This window comes from Paramacrobiotus metropolitanus, unplaced genomic scaffold, assembly GCF_019649055.1.
Source record: "Paramacrobiotus metropolitanus isolate TYO unplaced genomic scaffold, Prichtersi_v1.0 Parri_scaffold0000019, whole genome shotgun sequence".
Classification (NCBI taxonomy): Eukaryota; Metazoa; Tardigrada; class Eutardigrada; order Parachela; family Macrobiotidae; genus Paramacrobiotus; species Paramacrobiotus metropolitanus.
The window spans coordinates 724,229-739,321 of record NW_026570239.1 but is presented as its reverse complement, the minus strand read 5'-3'; positions in this window follow the sequence as shown (position 1 = coordinate 739,321).

The window sequence follows — 15,093 nt, the reverse complement described above, 5'->3', positions numbered from 1 at the left end:
GACAGTCGTTTTTTACTGATGTTCGGAAAACACCAATGATTACACCAATGATTTCCAAACATCCGGATGTTTCGCAAAATCTGCAAAAATCGCCTTTTGCTTATTGAGACAAGCTGATTTTTCTTCCGAAGCAGTAGTATTTTTTGAAGGATTTAGAGTAATCATCTAGAAATGAAGCCAGACCAACATGCCTAGTTGGCTGCCAGTTTGAATGACTTTTGACAAATTGACATACGGATGACAATTTGGCAAGGTGAATACAAAATTTTGTTTTTGTTGAAATGACCCATTTTTCTTCTGAAGGTGGTAGATTTGTCTTATGATTCAAGTAAATCATCTGGAGAGAGGGTCAAACGGTAACTCCTGGTTGGCTGCCAATTTTATGCCATTTGACAAATTGATATACGGATGACTGTTTGACATGGTGAATACAAAATTTTTTTTTGTTGGAAATGACCGATTTTTCTTCTGAAGGTGGTAGATTTGTCTTATGATTCAAGTAAATCATCTGGAGAGGGTCAAACAATAATTGCTGGTTGGCTGCCAGTTTGAATAACTTTCGACAAATTGACATACGGAGGACAAATTGACAAGGTAGAAACAAAATTGCCTTTTTTGTTATAAATGACTTTTCTTCTAGCCCTAACAGGTATTTATTTAGAGCGACAGTCGTTTCTTTACTAATGTTCGGAAAACACGAATGATTACACCAATGTTTTCCAAGCATCCGGATGTTTCGCAAAATCTGCAAAAATCGCCTTTTGCTTATAGAGACAAGCTGATTTTTCTTCCGAAGCAGTAGTTTTTCTGAAGAATTTACAGTAATCATCTAGAAGGAAGCCAGACCAACATGCCTAGTTGGCTGCCAGTCTGAATGACTTTTGACAAATTGATATACGGATGACAGTTTGGGAAGGTGAATACAAAATTTTTTTTTGTTGGAAATAACCCATTTTTTTCTGAAGGCGGTAGATTTGTCTTATGATTCAAATAAATCATCTGAGAGAGGTCGAACAGTAACTCCTGGTTGGCTGCCAGTTTTAAGGCCTTTTGACAAATTACATAAGGATGACAAACTGACAAGGTAGAAACAAAAATTCCTTTTTTGTTATAAATGACCTTTCTTCTAGTTCTAGCAGGTATCTATTTAGAGTGCCAGTCGTTTTTTACTGATGTTCGGAAAACAACAATGACACACCAATGATTTCCAAACATCCGGATGTTTCGCAAAATCTGCAAAAATCGCCTTTTGCTTATTGAGACAAGCTGATTTTTCTTCCGAAGCAGTAGTTTTTTCGGAGGGATTTAAAGTAATCATCTAGAAAGGAAGCCAGACGAACATGCCTAGTTGGCTGCCAGTTTGAATGATTTTTGACAAATTGATTTACGGATGACAGTTTGGCAAGGTGAATACAAAATTTTTTTTGTTGGAAATGACCTATTTTTCTTCTGAAGGCGGTAGTTTTGTCGTATGATTCAAGGTAATCATCTGGAGACAAGGTCAAACGATAACTCCTGGTTGGCTGCCAGTTTGTAAGACTTTAACAAATTGACATACGGAGTACAAATTGACAAGGTAGAAACAAAATTTCCTTTTTTTGTTATAAATGACTTTTCTTCTAGCCATAACAGGTTTCTCTTTAGAGCGACAGTCGTTTCTTAACTGATGTTCGGAAAACACGAATGATTACACCAATGATTTCCAAACATCCGGATGTTTCGCAAAATCTGCAAAAATCGCCTTTGCTTATTAAGACAAGCTGGTTTTTCTTCCGAAGCAGTAGTTTTTCGGAAGGATTTAGAGTAATCATCTAGAAAGGAAGCCAGACGAACATGCCTAGTTGGCTGCCAGTTTGAATGATTTTTGACAAAATGATTTACGGATGACAGTTTGGCAAGGTGAATACAAAATTTTTTTGTTGGAAATGACCCATTTTTCTTCTGAAGGCGGTAGTTTTGTCTTATGATTCAAGGTAATCATCTGGAGACAAGGTCAAACGATAACTGCTAGTTGGCTGCCAGTTTGAAAAACTTTCGACAAATTGACATACGGAGGACAAAATGACAAGGTAGAAACAAAATTTCCTTCTTGTTATAAATGACTTTTCTTCTAGTTCTAGCAGGTATCTATTTAGAGTGACAGTCGTTTTTTACTGATGTTCGAAAAACACCAATGATTGCACCAATGATTTCCAAACATCCGGATGTTTCGCAAAATCTGCAAAAATCGACTTTTGCTTATTGAGACAAGCTGATTTTTCTTCCGAAGCAGTAGTTTTTTGGAAGGATTTAGAGTAATCATCTAGAAAGGAAGCTAGACGAACATGCCTAGTTGGCTGCCAGTTTGAATGATTTTTGACAAATTGACATACGGAAGACAATTTGGCAAGGTGAATATAAAATTTTGTTTTGTTAGAAATGACCCATTTTTCTTCTGAAGGCGGTAGATTTGTCTTATGATTCAAGTAAATCATCTGGAGAGAAGGTCAAACAATAACTGCTAGTTGGCTGCCAGTTTGAAAAACTTTCGACAAATTGACATACGAAGGACAAATTGACAAGGTAGAATCAAAATTTCCTTTTTGTTATAAATGACTTTTCTTCTAGCCATAACAGGTATCTCTTTAGAGCGACAGTCGTTTCTTTACTGATGTTCGGAAAACACGAATGATTACACCAATGTTTTCCAAACATCCGGATGTTTCGCAAAATCTGCAAAAATCGCCTTTTGCTTATTGAGACAAGCTGGTTTTTCTTCCGAAGCAGTAGTTTTTTCGGAAGGATTTAGAGTAATCATCTAGAAATGAAGCCAGACGAAAATGCCTAGTTGGCTGCCAGTTTGAATGATTTTTGACAAATTGATATACGGATGACAGTTTGGCAAGGTGAATACAAATTTTTTTGTTGGAAATGACCCATTTTTCTTCAGAAGGCGGTAGATTTGTCTTATCATTCAAGTAAATCATCTGGAGAGAGGGTCAAACGATAACTCCTGGTTGGCTGCCAGTTTGTAAGACTTTGACAAATTGACATACGGAGGACAAATTGACAAGGTAGACAAAAAGTTTCATTTTTTGTTATGAATGATTACTCTTCTAGTTCTAACAGGTATCAACTTAGAGTGACAGTCGTTTCTTTACTGATGTTCGGAAAACAACAATGACACACCAATGATTTCCAAACATCCGGATGTTTCGCAAAATCTGCAAAAATCGCCTTTTGCTTATTGAGACAAGCTGATTTTTCTTCCGAAGCAGTAGTTTTTTCGGAAGGATTTAGAGTAATCATCTAGAAAGGAAGCCAGACGAACATGCCTAGTTGGCTGCCAGTTTGAACGATTTTTGACAAATTGTTATACGGATGACAGTTTGGCAAGGTGAATACAAATTTTTTTGTTGGAAATGACCCATTTTTCTTCTGAAGGCGGTAGATTTGTCTTATGATTCAAGTAAATCATCTGGAGAGAGGTCAAACGATAACCTGGTTGGATGCCAGTTTGTAAGACTTTTGACAAATTGACATACGGAGGACAAATTGACATGGTAGACAAAAGTTTCATTTTTTGTTATGAATGATTACTCTTCTAGTTCTAACAGGTATCAACTTAGAGTGACAGTCGTTTCTTTACTGAAGTTTGGAAAACTCCAATGATTACACCAATGATTTCCAAACATCCGGATGTTTCGCAAAATCTGCAAAAATCGCCTTTTGCTTATTGAGACAAGCTGGTTTTTCTTCCGAAGCAGTAGTTTTTTCGGAAGGATTTAGAGTAATCATCTAGAAATGAAGCCAGACGAAAATGCCTAGTTGGCTGCCAGTTTGAATGATTTTTGACAAATTGACATACGGAACACAATTTGGCAAGGTGAATATAAATTTTGTTTTGTTAGAAATGACCCATTTTTCTTCTGAAGGCGGTAGATTTGTCTTATGATTCAAGTAAATCATCTGGAGAGAAGGTCAAACAATAACTCCTGGTTGGCTGCCAGTTTGTAAGACTTTTGACAAATTGACATACGGAGGACAAATTGACATGGTAGACAAAAATTTCATTTTTTGTTATGAATGATTACTCTTCTAGTTCTAACAGGTATCAACTTAGAGTGACAGTCGTTTCTTTACTGATGTTCGGAAAACAACAATGACACACCAATGATTTCCAAACATCCGGATGTTTCGCAAAATCTGCAAAAATCGCCTTTTGCTTATTGGGACAAGCTGATTTTTCTTCCGAAGCAGTAGTTTTTTCGGAAGGATTTAGAGTAATCATCTAGAAAGGAAGCCAGACGAACATGCCTAGTTGGCTGCCAGTTTGAATGATTTTTGACAAATTGATTTACGGATGACAGTTTGGCAAGGTGAATACAAAATTTTTTTTGTGGGAAATGACCCATTTTTCTTCTGAAGGCGGTAGTTTTGTCTTATGATTCAAGGTAATCATCTGGAGACAAGGTCAAACGATAACTCCTGGTTGGCTGCCAGTTTGTAAGACTTTTAACAAATTGACATACGGAGTACAAATTGACAAGGTAGACAAAAAGTTTATTTTTTGTTATGAATGATTACTCTTCTAGTTCTAACAGGTATCAACTTAGAGTGACAGTCGTTTCTTTACTGATGTTCGGAAAACAACAATGACACACCAATGATTTCCAAACATCCGGATGTTTCGCAAAATCTGCAAAAATCGCCTTTGCTTATTGAGACAAGCTGATTTTTCTTCCGAAGCAGTAGTTTTTTCGGAAGGATTTAGAGTAATCATCTAGAAAGGAAGCCAGACGAACATGCCTAGTTGGCTGCCAGTTTGAATGATTTTGACAAATTGATTTCACGGATGACAGTTTGGCAAGGTGAATACAAAATTTTTTTTGTGGAAATGACCCATTTTTCTTCTGAAGGCGGTAGTTTTTCTTATGATTCAAGGTAATCATCTGGAGACAAGGTCAAACAATAACTCCTGGTTGGCTGCCAGTTTGTAAGACTTTTAACAAATTGACATACGGAGTACAAATTGACAAGGTAGACAAAAGTTTAATTTTTTGTTATGAATGATTACTCTTCTTGTTCTAAAAGGTATCTATTTAGAGTGACAGTCGTTTCTTTACTGATGTTTGGAAAACTCCAATGATTACACCAATGATTTCCAAACATCCGGATGTTTCGCAAAATCTGCAATAATCGCCTTTTGCTTATTGAGACAAGCTGGTTTTTCTTCCGAAGCAGTAGTTTTTTCGGAAGGATTTAGAGTAATCATCTAGAAATGAAGCCAGACGAACATGCCTAGTTGGCTGCCAGTTTGAATGATTTTTGACAAATTGACATACGGAAGACAATTTGGCAAGGTGAATATAAAATTTTGTTTTTGTTAGAAATGACCCATTTTTCTTCTGAAGGCGGTAGATTTGTCTTATGATTCAAGTAAATCATCTGGAGAGAAGGTCAAACAATAATTGCTGGTTGGCTGCCAGTTTGAAAAACTTTCGACAAATTGACATACAGAGGACAAATTGACAAGGTAGAAACAAAATTTCCTTTTTTGTAATAAATGACTTTTCTTCTAGCTCTAGCAATTATCTATTTAGAGTGACAGTCGTTTTTAACTGATGTTCGGAAAACACCAATGATTACACCAATGATTTCCATACATCCGGATGTTTCGCAAAATCTGCAAAAATTGCCTTCTGCTTATTGAGTCAATCTGAATCTTCTTCCGAATCACTAGTTTTTTCTGAAGGATTTAGGGTAATCATCTAGAAGGGAAGCCAGACGAACATGTCTAGTTGGCTGCCAGTTTGAATGACTTTTGACAAATTGACATACGGATGACAATTTGGCAAGGTGAATACAAAATTTTTTTTTGTTGGAAATGACCCATTTTTCTTCTGGAGGCGGTAGTTTTGTCTTACGATTCAAGGTAGTAATCTGGAGAGAAGGTCAAACAATAATTGCTGGTTGGCTGAAAGTTTGAAAAACTTTCGACAAATTGACATACGGAGGACAAATTGACAAGGTAGAAACAAAATTTCCTTGTTTGTAATAAATGACTTTTCTTCTAGCTCTAGCAATTATCTATATAGAGTGACAGTCGTTTTTACTGATGTTCGGAAAACACCAATGATTTCCAAGCATCCGGATGTTTCGCAAAATCTGCAATAATCGCCTTCTGCTTACTGAGACAAGCTGATTTTTCTCCCGAAGCAGTAGTTTTTTTTAAGGATTTAGAGTAATCATCTAGAAGGAAGCCAGACCAACATGCCTAGTTGGCTGCCAGTTTGAATGACTTTTGACAAATTGATATACTTATGACAGTTTGGCAAGGTGAATACACAATTTTTTTTTGTTGGAAATGACCAGTTTTTCTTCTAAAGGCGGTAGTTTTGTCTTATGATTCAAGGTAGTCATCTGGAGAGAAGGTCAAACAATAATTGCTGGTTGGCTGAAAGTTTGAAAAACTTTCGACAAATTGACATACGGAGGACAAATTGACAAGGTAGAAACAAAATTTCCTTGTTTGTAATAAATGACTTTTCTTCTAGCTCTAGCAATTATCTATTTAGAGTGACAGTCGTTTTTTACTGATGTTCGGAAAACACCAATGATTACACCAATGATTTCCATACATCCGGATGTTTCGCAAAATCTGCAAAATTGCCTTCTGCTTATTGAGTCAATCTGAATCTTCTTCCGAATCACTAGTTTTTTCTGAAGGATTTAGGGTAATCATCTAGAAGGGAAGCCAGACGAACATGTCTAGTTGGCTGCCAGTTTGAATGACTTTTGACAAATTGACATACGGATGACAATTTGGCAAGGTGAATACAAAATTTTTTTTTGTTGGAAATGACCCATTTTTCTTCTGGAGGCGGTAGTTTTGTCTTATGATTCAAGGTAATCATCTGGAGAGAAGGTCAAACAATAATTGCTGGTTGGCTGAAAGTTTGAAAAACATTCGACAAATTGACATACGGAGGACAAATTGACAAGGTAGAAACAAAATTTCCTTGTTTGTAATAAATGACTTTTCTTCTAGCTCTAGCAATTATCTATTTAGAGTGACAGTCGTTTTTTTACTGATGTTCGGAAAACACCAATGATTTCCAAGCATCCGGATGTTTCGCAAAATCTGCAATAATCGCCTTCTGCTTACTGAGACAAGCTGATTATTCTCCGAAGCAGTAGTTTTTTTTAAGGATTTAGAGTAATCATCTAGAAGGGAAGCCAGACCAACATGCCTAGTTGGCTGCCAGTTTGAATGACTTTTGACAAATTGATATACTTATGACAGTTTGGCAAGGTGAATACACAATTTTTTTTTGTTGGAAATGACCAGTTTTTCTTCTAAAGGCGGTAGTTTTGTCTTATGATTCAAGGTAGTCATCTGGAGAGAAGGTCAAACAATAATTGCTGGTTGGCTGAAAGTTTGAAAAACTTTCGACAAATTGACATACGGAGGACAAATTGACAAGGTAGAAACAAAATTTCCTTGTTTGTAATAAATGACTTTTCTTCTAGCTCTAGCAATTATCTATTTAGAGTGACAGTCGTTTTTTACTGATGTTCGGAAAACACCAATGATTACACCAATGATTTCCATACATCCGGATGTTTCGCAAAATCTGCAAAAATTGCCTTCTGCTTATTGAGTCAATCTGAATCTTCTTCCGAATCACTAGTTTTTTCTGAAGGATTTAGGGTAATCATCTAGAAGGGAAGCCAGACGAACATGTCTAGTTGGCTGCCAGTTTGAATGACTTTTGACAAATTGACATACGGATGACAATTAGGCAAGGTGAATACAAAATTTTTTTTTGTTGGAAAAGACCCATTTTTCTTCTGAAAGCGGTAGTTTTGTCTTATCATTCAAGGTAATCATCTGGAGAGAAGGTAAAACAATATTTGCTGGTTGGCTGAAAGTTTGAAAAACTTTCGAGAAATTGACATACGGAGGACAAATTGACAAGGTAGAAACAAAATTTCCTTTTTTGTAATAAATGACTTTTCTTCTAGCTCTAGCGATTATCTATTTAGAGTGACAGTCGTTTTTTACTGATGTTCGGAAAACACCAATGATTACACCAATGATTTCCATACATCCGGATGTTTCGCAAGATCTGCAAAAATCGCTTTTTGCTTATCGAGACAAGCTGATTTTTCTTCCGAAGCAGTAGTTTTTTCGGAAGGATTTAGAGTAATCATCTAGAAGGGAAGCCAGACGAACATGCCTAGTTGGCTGCCAGTTTGAATGACTTTTGACAAATTGACATACGGATGACAATTTGGCAAGGTGAATACAAAATTTTTTTTTGTTGGAAAGACCCATTTTTCTTCTGGAGGCGGTAGTTTTGTCTTACGATTCAAGGTAATCATCTGGAGAGAAGGTCAAACAATAATTGCTGGTTGGCTGAAAGTTTGAAAAACTTTCGACAAATTGACATACAGAGGACAAATTGACAAGGTAGAAACAAAATTTCCTTTTTGTAATAAATGACTTTTCTTCTAGCTCTAGCAATTATCTATTTAGAGTGACAGTCGTTTTTAACTGATGTTCGGAAAACACCAATGATTACACCAATGATTTCCATACATCCGGATGTTTCGCAAAATCTGCAAAAATTGCCTTCTGCTTATTGAGTCATTCTGAATCTTCTTCCGAATCACTAGTTTTTTCTGAAGGATTTAGGGTAATCATCTAGAAGGGAAGCCAGACGAACATGTCTAGTTGGCTGCCAGTTTGAATGACTTTTGACAAATTGACATACGGATGACAATTTGGCAAGGTGAATACAAAATGTTTTTTTGTTGGAAATGACCCATTTTTCTTCTGGAGGCGGTAGTTTTGTCTTACGATTCAAGGTAGTCATCTGGAGAGAAGGTCAAACAATAATTGCTGGTTGGCTGAAAGTATGAAAAACTTTCGACAAATTGACATACAGAGGACAAATTCAACACAGCGCCTTATCTCGACAACTAAATTTCTTGCGGACTTCCGGCAGGCTTTTTTCTGCCTGCCGGAAGCGTTTCTTTTCTTGTTGGTTTTTAAGCTTTCCTGCGGTTAAAGGGTGGGCAATGTTCTATATCAGACGATCCATCAAGGTATCGCAATGTTATTGAACCATTCCATCAAACGGAGGCAGTTACAAACAAAGATGTCCTTGTACTCAATAGGATCGACTAAATGAAGAAACCAAAACGGAGATGGCCAAGCGTCTGCAGACCAAATGGAAATGGGCCGATGGCCACTGGACACCACCTAAAAAAATCAACCCGCGGTTAGTAATCCCCTGTCTTTGCGGAACGGACCGGAACCGGAAACCTTACAAATGGCCGCGGCGCTCCCAATAGAAGTCATGCGGAAAATTCTGTCCTGCTTGGCCATGAACGATCGGCCGTTCTACTGTCGCGTCAGTCCGCTGTGGAAGGAGCTTATTCAACGAGAGGACAACGGCAAACACCTGACGCTCAACTTCGACAGCCCCGGCACGTCTGCCTACTCAGTGGGCATCAGACTTGGCCCATCTTTTGGGTGAGGTGAAAATTTTCCCCATTTTTCCCAGCCCATCTCACCTTTTAGGTGAAAATGAGGATGAGGTGGGAAAGAGCCGCAGATGAGGTGAGATGGGCTGGGATTGTTAAAAGATGGGGTGGGATCCAGAAAACAAATAAAAATAAAAAATGTTTATATTTTCATCTGTTTTTCAGGCTAGGAGCATGTAAAAATGCGCCATTCGAGCTCCAAAAACAAAAAATTTCCGCGCTCCGCGCGGATTTTAACAATAAGTGAACATATTTTCTTGGGAACCAACATTTTTTTTCGCCCGGCAACTCTATGGTATACGGAAAACTTGCAAAATTAACGGCGCTGAGCCTGTAAAAAAATGGGGATGAAGATGAGGTCCAAAAGGTGAGATGGGCTGAAAATTTGAGTAGCCGGAGTTGGGCTGGGCTGGGAATCAAACTGTGAAGGTGGGGGTGGAGTGAAAGTGGGAAAAGCGAAAATGGGCCAAGTCTGGTGGGCATGTGCATCATTCAGTACTTAACCGTCACTACCGAGTGGGTCGTCGTTGTCGACGCCAGACATGGTTCTATGACTCAGGATCTCGGCGATTGCTTGCGCTTAATACGTGCCGTGTACGAACAGCGCGGTAACCGCTTGCGGAAGCTACAGGTAAATCCGTCGGTGCCGGTGTGCGTTACAATCTTTATTTAATTAGCAATCGGCACGGTTTTTTCTCATCTGTTGTATTTTGCAACCAGAGGCGCGTTTTCCACGTGCATTATGTTTTATAAACACTAAATTGCATACCAAAAGAAAGATTTTTTTTTCTCACTGATCAAAAATTTTTCAGATTTTCTGTTTACGAGTACATTCACTAATACTTCGCATAGTCCATAATTATACAGAGTAGAGGACCTATACATATTCGTACGTAAGAAACTCTTTCCAATATTCAGCCTTGTGTACCTCCGTTGCTTCACAGGTGTTGGCCAACCGCTGCCGCTGGGATCTGGGTGATATCCGCCTTCGCACGGAGGTACAACTATTGGCCCAGTCTTGTGTCGACGCGGCAGCCGCCGTGGAGCGCATTGTCTGGCGTAATTGTCGCTTCTGTGGTATCGGCGGCGAATATATTCAGAAGATTTTGACCAATGACGCCACCATCATCCGCGGTACATTGGAGGGGATGCAGATGAATTTGTATGAAGTACTGGAGCGGGCGTTAATGGGAACGCCGCTGGATATGTCCGGGTTGCAACGGTGGATTGCGGAGGAAGCGCAGGTTAACGAATCATCCGGCATTTGTGCCGCCATTAAAACGGTAGGATTTCGTTTAATTTGGGGGGGCTCACTAAACCCAAACTGTTGATTGATGATAATCTCATCATAATTTTTCCAGATTCTACTGAACAACCAGTGCAGTGATCCTCGTCTGACGAACCGCTACCGTGGGAAGTCCAGTTGGACGGAAGAAGAGCTGCGCAGTTTAGACCTTACGACTTTGTCCACGCTGACGTTATGGGTACTCAACTTGAATATGCGAGGGCGATCAGCGACGATTGATATAGCGGCGTTCTTTTCGAAGGACGGCTGAGCCGGATAAAGTTGAACGTTTGGGTAATATGAAAATCATATCTAAATAAACAACAATGTGGAACCCGGGAAATGACGTCTGGCTAATCAACAATGGCAGCTTTGTTTTCTTGCTCTGTATTCTGTTAGGGTTGCTGCCAATGGATTCATGCACGAAATCATTTTGTAGCTACGGTATGAATGTGTTGTGCACGCCCATTTCAATGAGGAGTATTTATGCTGAATAAATTTTCTTGCAGTATACGTAAATAAATGTTGGCTCGGCAGCTCAACCTAATTTAGCCCCATTTTCGTTACTCTAGGAGCACTTCTCGTGAAGCAGCTTTGGCTGGCTTTAAGTGGACGGTAGGGCAAAACTCAAAATTCAAAGGGGATATATTGGCATCTCTCTAACAAATCCTCTCGTTACCGAATTTCAAATTATATAGTGACCCAGTGTTACTGTTTTTAAAATTTTACGTAAAAGTTTTGGATGGGATCTACTCCGGGCAGCCTTTGAATTCGGCGTGGGTTTGTAATTATTTCGCAGGCTTAATGGACGACCGCTTCACAGGTTTTATTTGATTCTATTCTGCTCAGAAGAAAAGTTAAATCGGTCAATTCTTACTCAAGAAAGGCACCAGTTAGGAAGTTTTCGTGAGTTCAGTAGTCATTACGTTCTATCTCGCAAATCAAATCATAAGCGTATGAACTGAAAACAGTATAAGAAATTCTACAAGTTTTACAAGAAACTTGTTAATCAAGTAACGGCTGGTGTTCGTTATCGGAACTACAACATAACAAATTGTAGGTCTAACGTTTTAACCGCCAGGATTTGTAAAAGGAAGAACAGGAATAGCTATTCAATTCGTGATCTCACGGTGCTTTAATTGCACAAAAGAATATACTGTTCCAGATTACAAGACTTTGAGCTAGATTAGTACATTCCGTCGGTTCATTATTTTGGATCCAACTTTGATAGTATGTTTTGAAGCTTCACAGTCAGAAAAATTCATTCAAATGCGTTTTATCGGTGGGCTAGACGATTAGGCACAAAAAACGAATCTGAATACCTTAAATCAGTTAGGCATAACTACCGCTTCAGAAGAAAAATCAGTCATTCCCAACAAAAGCAGAAATTTTCTATCTACCTTGTCGATATGTCGTCCGTATATCAATTTGACAGAAATTTTTCAAACTAACAGCCAATGAGCAATTATCGATTGGCTTCATCTCTAAATGATTACTCTAAATCCTTCAGACAAAACTACTGCTTCAAAAGAAAAATCAGCCTGTCTCATTAAGAAGAAGGCGATTGTTGCAGATTTTGCGAAACACCCTGATGTTTGGAAATCACTGTTGTAATTATTCGCGTTTCCGAATGTCAGGAAAGAAAACACTGTCAATATAAATAGTAACCTGTCAGAACTGAAAAACAGTCATTCCCAACAAAACCAAATTTTGTATCCACCTTGTCAATTTGTCATCCGTATGTCAATTTGTCGAAAGTTTTCAAACTGGCAGTCAACCAGGAATTATCGTTTTGCTTCCTCAGATGACTCTAAATCCTCCAGACAAAACTACTGCCTCAGAAAAACAATCAGCCTGTCTCATTACGCAGAATGCCATTCTTGTAAATTTTGCGAAACATCCGGATGTTTGGAAATCATTGTTGTAATCAGTCGCGTTTTCCGAACATCAGGAAAGAAACGGATGTCACTCTAAAAAAACTCAGAGCTGGAGAATAGTCATTGCCAACAAAAAACGAAATTTTGTATCTACCTTCTCCATTTGTAATCCGTATGTCAATTTTGTCAAAAGTCTTTCAAACTGGCAGCCAACCACGCACTATTGTTTGGCTAATCATCTAGAGAAGGTCAAACCATAATGCCAGGTTTGCTGCCAGATTGAAAGACTTTTGACAAATTGACATACGGAGGACAAACTGACAAGAGTTATACAAAATTTTGTCTTTTGTTGGGAATGACTATTTTTCTGGCTCTGACAGGTCTCTATTTAGAGTGAGAGTTGTTTTTTCTGATGTTCGGAAAATACGGATGATTACAACAATAATTTCAAACATCCGGAAGTTTCGCAAATTCACAACAATCGCCTTCTGCTTATCGATACAGGCTGATTTTTCTTGTTAAGCGGTAGTTTTGCCTGAAAGATTAAGAGTAATCATCTAAAAGGAAGTCAAACGATAATACCTGGTTGGCTCCCAGGTTGAAAAATTTTGGACAGTATGACATACGGATGAAAATTGACAAGGTGGATACAAAGTTTTGTTTTTTTGTTGAAATTACCGATTTTTCTTCTGAAGCGGTAGTTTTGTCTTATGATTCAAGGTAATCATCTGGAGAGAAGGTCAAACAATAATTGCTGGTTGGCTGCCAGTTTCAAAAACTTTCGACAAATTGACATACGGAGGACAAATTGACAAGGTAGAAACAAAATTTCCTTTTTTGTTACAAATGACTTTTCTTCTAGTTCTAGCAGGTATCTATTTAGAATGACAGTCGTTTTTACTGATGTTCGGAAAACACCAACGATATAAGAGCATCCGGATGTTTCGCAAAATCTCCAAAATTGCCTTCTGCTTATTGAGTCAAGCTGATTCGTCTTCCGAATCACTAGTTTTTCTGAAGGATTTAGAGTAATCATCTAGTAGGGAAGCCAGACGAACATGTCTAGTTGGCTGCATGTTTGACTGACTTTTGACAAATTGACATACGGATGACAATTTGGCAAGGTGAATACAAAATTTTTTTTGTTGAAATGACCAGTTTTTCTTCTAAAGGCGGTAGTTTTGTCTTATGATTCAAGGTAATCATCTGGAGAGAAGGTCAAACAATAATTGCTGGTTGGCTGAAAGTTTGAAAAACTTTCGACAAATTGACATACGGAGGACAAATTGACAAGGTAGAAACAAAATTTCCTTTTTGTAATATATGACTTTTCTTCTAGCTCTAGCAATTATCTATTTAGAGTGACAGTCGTTTTTACTGATGTTCGGAAAACACCAATGATTACACCAATGATTTCCATACATCCGGATGTTTCGCAAAATCTGCAAAAATTGCCTTCTGCTTATTGAGTCAATCTGAATCTTCTTCCGAAGCAGTAGTTTTTTCGGAAGGATTTAGAGTAATCAGCTAGAAGGAAAGCCAGACGAACATGCCTAGTTGGCTGCCAGTTTGAATGACTTTTGACAAATTGACATACGGATGACAATTTGGCAAGGTGAATACAAATTTTTTTTTGGTTTGGAAATGACCCATTTTTCTTCTGAAGGCGGTAGTTTTGTCTTACGATTCAAGGTATTCATCTGGAGAGAAGGTCAAACAATAATTGCTGGTTGGCTGAAAGTTTGAAAAACTTTCGACAAATTGACATACAGAGGACAAATTGACAAGGTAGAAACAAAATTTTGTTTGTAATAAATGACTTTTCTTCTAGCTCTTGCAATTATCTATTTAGAGTGACAGTCGTTTTTTACTGATGTTCGGAAAACACCAATGATTACACCAATGATTTCCATACATCCGGATGTTTCGCAAAATCTGCAAAATTGCCTTCTGCTTATTGAGTCAATCTGAATTCTTCTTCCGAAGCAGTTTTTTCTGAAGGATTTAGGTAATCATCTAGAAGGGAAGCCAGACGAACATGTCTAGTTTGCTGCCAGTTTGAATGACTTTTGACAAATTGACATACGGATGACAATTAGGCAAGGTGAATACAAAATTTTTTTGTTGGAAATGACCCATTTTTATTCTGAAAGCGGTAGTTTTGTCTTATCATTCAAGGTAATCATCTGGAGAGAAGGTAAACAATATTTGCTGGTTGGCTGAAAGTTTGAAAAACTTTCGAGAAATTGACATACGGAGGACAAATTGACAAGGTAGAAACAAAATTTCCTTTTTTTGTAATAAATGACTTTTCTTCTAGCTCTAGCAATTATCTATTTAGAGTGACAGTCGTTTTTACTGATGTTCGGAAAACACCAATGATTACACCAATGATTT